This window comes from Typopeltis vanoorti, chromosome 21 (genome assembly GCF_054136105.1).
Source record: "Typopeltis vanoorti isolate ZY-2024b chromosome 21, IOZ_Tvanoo_1.0, whole genome shotgun sequence".
NCBI lineage: Eukaryota > Metazoa > Arthropoda > Arachnida > Uropygi > Thelyphonidae > Typopeltis > Typopeltis vanoorti.
The window spans coordinates 94,153,202-94,159,870 of NC_143569.1; the positions used below are offsets into that span (position 1 = coordinate 94,153,202).

At 34.5% G+C, this 6,669-nt stretch overlaps 1 long non-coding RNA gene across 1 annotated transcript; it reads right to left on the reverse strand.

Annotated features, from left to right (window-relative positions):
• Window positions 1-2,328: 2,328 nt before the first annotated feature.
• On the reverse strand, window positions 2,329-6,362 carry LOC150095120 (uncharacterized). The gene is made up of 2 exons (XR_016550167.1): window positions 6,273-6,362; window positions 2,329-2,759 (listed from the first exon to the last, which is right to left on the reverse strand). It is a non-coding gene; the product is annotated as an uncharacterized LOC150095120 (long non-coding RNA).
• Between the last annotated feature and the right edge of the window lie 307 nt (window positions 6,363-6,669).

A 6,669-nucleotide genomic window follows, 5' to 3' on the forward strand; every position in this document is an offset into this window, starting at 1 on the left:
GACTGCCTAAGCCCTAGGCAAACTACGTCCAAGTTTGACTTTGACAGGGAAAATGTGTCACTAGTATTTATAGGAACGGAAACTAAAATTAATAATGTCTCAGAATTTACGCTATATAATTTAAAGAATACTTTGGCTAACTACATTAACAAAACATTAGTGCCAGTATTAACTTGGTTTCATTTAGAATCTTATTCCCCTTTACCATATATGTTTGTCATGAATGGTTCGATGAACGAATTTTGATGACTCGACAAAGTTGGGTAAAGATCCCAACAGCGGCTTCGTGAAACCCTTTGTATTTGTAGAACGGTTACTACTGTTCGTCTGCTACTCTATTTTTGTTAGTTTCTTAACTTATATTTATTTTATATTTTTACGTAGCATTTCTTTCCTCTAATAATAAAGAAATGCTACGTAAAAAAATCAAATAAATATAGAAATGTATAATTTTTTTACTTAACATATAAATATATGTTGGCAGGAAAAAGAAAAATAGTAGAAGTAAATTATATTATATATATATATATATATATATATATATATATATAGCGTCTGGTGATGAGAGTGCTTTACCAGACGAAACGAGTGGCAAATACCAAATTCGTCCAGCTAGGGTACCACACATACGCACAATGAAACGTAACGAATACAATGGGCACACACTATTTTGTAAATGTACCTAATAACAAGTTTTAAAATCAATTCCCGCTAACAAATAAGAAAATATACTTCTGGGATTATTACACATCTTCTTCTGTCAAGTCGGCTTAATTGCTTGATCATAATAACTGATAAGCTAGTCACCTTTGAACCAGTTTCATTTCACTCACTAACACTTAAAATTGAAAAGTGGAACCTTTCAATTGCACATTAAGCATTTATTTCGATTTAGTTTGTTTATTTGCCTGCATATAAGATATTGGAGGATTCTGTTTTTTTTTTTTTCCTTCAAATTTGCTTTCAAAATCCTTCCGGAAAAAAAAAAAAAAAAAAAACCCGAAGGGTGGATTTAGGACGAGCACAAAAAATTGTGTATTTATTTTAATTTTGATTACACTCTGCATTTTATTGGAAAAATGCTTACAACTGACATTTTTAATTGCATAGTAAAATTACATTTCGTTTGCAGATCGCTAATAAAATTTTGTCAACTCCTTATCGATTTATAATAAAAAATCAAGGCATTTGTAATTGCAAACTTATGTCTAAAGTCAAAAAATCCTTTGAATTAAACTATTTGAAGTTTAATTCAAATAGTCATTTGAATTTTTACTGAAACACTGTTGTTCGAGATATGCCTTTGAATATCGTAAGTTGTCTGAGATACATCGTGATAATTTTCGCAAAAACACCGACAAAAATTGACAATGGAAAAAGTTTGGTGTGTAGAATTTCAACCTCTGTTGTTCGTAAACATCTAAAAAATGGTTTTGGCGCCATCTATAGTGTTTGATGACTACTTCTATTATTATAATAGACCATGTTCAAGACTGGTCGCTAATAATCTTTGTTTTCCCATAAAATTCCCACTTATATCGCAGAAATAAAATAAAATAAAAATAATTCGCTATAACAAGATTTTTTCTCTTTTCGCAAACGATTCAAAAAGTTTAGTTATTATTATAAACTGTTCATTCGTGTCTGCGTAACTTTTTCACCCTGCTAATGTAGCACTATCGACGTTACCAAGAGGCTATGAAGGCATCGATGAGTGAAGTGAAGAAGAAATGCATGAAAATAAATTGGTAAAAGCCTATAACAACAGCACCATAAATTTGTATTGCACGTGACATTCAGATGGCAGATGTGATATGATTGAAGTTCAGCCATATTCCACTGAGCCATTGGTGACTGGTGATTAGGTAAGAATAAAGTAGCTATTCAGTAATATAGAAAGTTTTAGCGTTTTCTAAGTCCATGTTATTGATGACACCAGCACACTACGTAGTAGCACACTGATACTAGTAGAGATGTGCAGCATTATTATTTCAGAATAGATTTTTTCTTTAGGGCATCGCTTCCGATATTATTATTATTATTATTTGACATCTCCAGGGAGTCCAAAGACTCATCGAGGGAGAGTGTGCCAACAGCATCGAATGATATCCTCTTCCAACTACTAACCCCGCTCCAAGTTGCTTAACTTTTTGCGTGAGCCATTAGTAGCAGACGCTCTGCCAATCGACCAACCTTTGCTGGCTAAGCACTTGGCGTTTTTTGTGGTCTTATTTAACCTTTGATATCTTATATCGTTATATTTCGATGCAATAGAAAACTATAATAAAAAAAAAAAGTTAAATTTCAGTACGTTAAGAATGAATAGAATGGCTTTTTTTCCAGTTTTATTTCAAAAGAAAATTACAAGCTTTCAAATGCTATTTAACTAACACAGGTAACATTTTGCACAAACAGTACACGTATATACAATGATTATTACCAACAAATATGATACAAAATCTTGTTCATGAAAGAGTCTAAACAAAGAAACTGAGAAACAAATCTATCCTTCAGATTTCTTACACACTCCTTTAAACTGATACATAAAAAAATTTTGATGAATATGTTTAACATATAAAAAACAGGCTTTGGGTGAAGTTTTCCAGTTCTACTGTGCCATTCTCCAGGACTAGTTTCAAGTTGGATTTTTTTTTTCACCTATTTTATAAAAGTAGATTATAAAGCAAATGGTGGAAATATTAAATAATTTGGTATGGGTGCTATCAATGACGTAAAACCATCAACTTCTTCACTGGATCCTGAAATTAAACAACGTTTATTTATGAGCATATTTAAGCCTAAATGTATTATCCATTTACATTAGTTACAGTTTAGTACAAATTTTAGTAAGATCTATCAAGAAGGTGTTTTTTTTTTTTTTTTTTTTTTTTTTTTTTTTTTGGTGAGGAAGGGAATTGGAATACAGATTGGTGTATTTTCAGAGCAAGCCAAATTCCAAAGAAGTGCTAAGGGAGTGGTTTTAAAAATACTCAGAATAGCTAAACAAGCTACGGCATTATTGTTAAATATATTTGTATTTGTAAGTAGAGAAGGGAGTAAGTGAAAGCATTGTCATGGTATAGAAGCTAACCTCAGTGCTTCGTTTCTCGCTTTTTTTTGAGCATAGATTTTAGTGATGTATTTAATTCGTTTCGCTCATATGGAAGTTCTTGATAACACCATCAACGCACATTGCTCTTTCGAAAGCATGTTTCAATATCGGAAGGTTTCTGCAGCAGTTTTTTTTCTCTCTCTCCCTCTTCCCCCCCCCCCCCCCCATTTGAGCAGAATTTGATGCACTTGATCTATTTTTTGAGCAAGCTACAACTCTGAAATAACCGAGAGTCTACTCTACACTTGGTATAAGAGCTTCGCACTAACTGCAACAGTATCATCTGGTGGTAATCACGGAAATATTTCGATAACTCCCTTCGGCATTAATATTAAAAAAATCATCGAGTCGAATCTAAAGAGAAATGTATTTTTTTGAATGACATCAACGAGACTTGCCTTCCGTATATGAAGATCGCCAACAACTTATTTGAAGATTTTTTAAATTTTATTTTTTATGAGAATGTTTAAGCACTGCCTTCCTTCAAAAGGGTGGTGGTGGTGAGAAATCAATATACGAACTTTTGATATACGGGCACATACCTAATGGAATTTAGTATTACATAGTACTACTGTACTAATAGTTCATTTGAATAAGATGAGGCCTCAGAAAATGTTAGTCAAAGGATCCATATTGCCACTGGATGTCCCCTGTCTATGATGTGCTACAGTAGTTATGGAGACCTCTGGTGGCGAATTGCTCGTTTATATTACAGTATTAACTAGTATCATATGTATCATACCATATTTCGGATGCACGACAATTGCATCCATTATAGTACGATGCATTATAGTGGAATAACGGGCAACACATTATTATTATTATATCATGGACGTCTCTATGTAGTCTGGAAACACATTGCGGGATATGCCTCTGCTAAATCTATTCATTCACAATGGCTATCATACCGTCCCTTGAACTTATTCATTCATAAAGCGCTCACGAGAGACTGTCAGACCCTATTCCACTTATTCATCTCTTTCCAAACAAACAATCTGCCGCCGACGTCCTTGCTAAAAACATAGTCAATTTCCAGCGGCAATCCCTTGTCCTCTCTCTCTCTCTCTCTCTCTCTTTCTCTCTCTTTCGTCTGTATGAATATCACTATCCTATCGCACTTCTTTTCATTAACTATTTTAACCTCCAATCTTTCTTGGCATAAAACTGTTACAAGTAATGTCTCCTCAGTATCCATGAACTTGAGTTTTTTCTCTTTCTCTCTTGGTGTTACTTGCCTCTGAACAGGCATTAATTCTGTGCAAATTAGAAATCCGTTCACCCACTGAATACTGCTCAAGGACCCGTTCATCACCACTTTCCTCTCTCTTTCACAAAGATTGTTGGGTTTATGTTCCTTACATTTTTCTATACATATTTCGTTGTTATGAACGATGGCTCTGTTAATTTCTCGACTCCTTAACAGTGGTTTCCATAAATTAAGGAATAAATAGAAAAATCGCTATAAATGAGAAAAGGAAAAAATATACGAAAGTGGTACATTATGTAAAAATGTGACGCTGAGTCTGGTTAACCAACACAAATGAGTGGCACTTTTTGCGATAATATGCGAATGACCAACGGCTTAAAAGCAGTGTTATGGAGTATTTTTCTATTTCGTATCTGGAGTGAGAACAAGACACTTTGTAATAACAGAATGCTTGGATATCGCTGCAAGATATCATCTAACACATGAATTCAAGTGGCGAGCGATCGTAACACTAGAAACAGGAGTGCTATCCCGAATCAGGTACGATTCGACATCGTGTCGGCTACAGGAGCAGTGGTATTTGCTTCCACTGGTAGTGGAACCGTAGTCCCCGTGCCCACGAGAGAGGAGAGAACGTTTGAAATAGGCTTGTCAACTACGTCAACTGGACTCAAGATCAATGAAGGCCGATATTGTTTATAAACGAGTCCTGATGTGCTCTACAAACGATAAAAGGTGTGCCCTGATTTCGAGAGAGCCACGTTATCAGTCCTCTAATATCCGTGAAAAGGACACATGGTGAAGGTAGTGTGATGGTTTGAGGAGGCATCTTATATGGTGGACTTATCGACCTGCATGTGCTTCCTAGTCGAATCATGAGTGTTGCATCTTATACAGACGAGGTCCTGAATCCTCTGTGTTCGTCCAAATGCGGGTGCAATAGGGGATACACATATCCTAAAAGATGATAATTCTCGTTCTTATGAGCGAAGCATATGAACCAAAATTTTCAAGCAGAGACATCCCTGATAAAAGCATAGTCAATTTCCAGCGGCAGTCCCTTGTTCTTCTCTCTCTGGTTATGTACGAATATCACTATCCTATCGCACTGCTTTTCATGAACTGTTTTAACCTTTAATCTTTCTTGGCATAAAAATGTTACAAGTAATGTCTCCTCAGTATCCAAGAACTTCAATTTTTTCTCTTTCTCTCTTGGTACGTATGGATAGCCAGCCAGGTCATCCTTAATCATATTGAGCATGTCTGGGATGCTCTAAGTAGACGTGTTGCTGTGCAGGGACTTAGGAATTTGCAGGAACAATGATTGTTATTATCGACTCAGTTCCTGGATAATGCCATTATAAAAAGTATGAGACATCGTTGTGAGCGCTGTATTGCTGCGAGAGTTGACCATATTTCATATTCAGGCATTTTAACCTCATGTTTTTGACGATGGTCTTATGTACCCATTTGTTATTAAATTAAACCATTTTTTACAATTTTTGTAGGTATTTCTTTCACATCTCATATCATGTTGCTTTTCACTGTATTCTTTAAAAGTTCATCATACAGTTTTTGAGTTATTGCGACACACGCGCACACACACACACACACACACGTCTTGAAAATTAGGATTTTTCTTTTTGGTCTCACATTCAGTTGCTCCTGTAGTAATTCCACCACAATGACTTGAAACCACTGTATTTCGATTTGGGGGTCCAGTGAAAGGCTTTCCGAATGTCGAAGTCTTTGCCTACTCATGCTCTGATATATTACAGATTTGGAATATTTCATGAGAATTATCATAGAAAATTAATTAATTAATAATAATAAGAAGAAGAAAACTACTATATTTATCTGCAACTACCATATGAAATGTTTCATACAGTACAACTATTATATGAAATATTCTTATGGATAAAAAAAAAACAAAATGCTTACAACAAAGCTTACCCAGATGTTTAATAGCAGTGGTAGGTGTTTTGTTATGCACCGTATTCTTCAAGGGTTCCTGTAAAAATATCAAATATTTTTCAGAAATTCATTCTAAGAATTAAGCACCAGGTAAACAACTTAAATACTTAACAAACAACAACAAACGCAGATATTGATCCAGGCTTACGTAACACCCACCCCCACTTCATGTGATACCATCACATCCTCTTCATAAGTAAATAAATACTTATTTACTTTATAAGTATTTATAAATATAGCCTTATGTTTGTTTGTTTTCTAAGAATATTAAGGCATAATTATTACAATTTCGCAAATTTTAAACTGTACCTAATGCCAAACTAGGATTTTTGTATTTCTTTGATTTTAGTGTTGATCACCAGATTATTTTAAATTA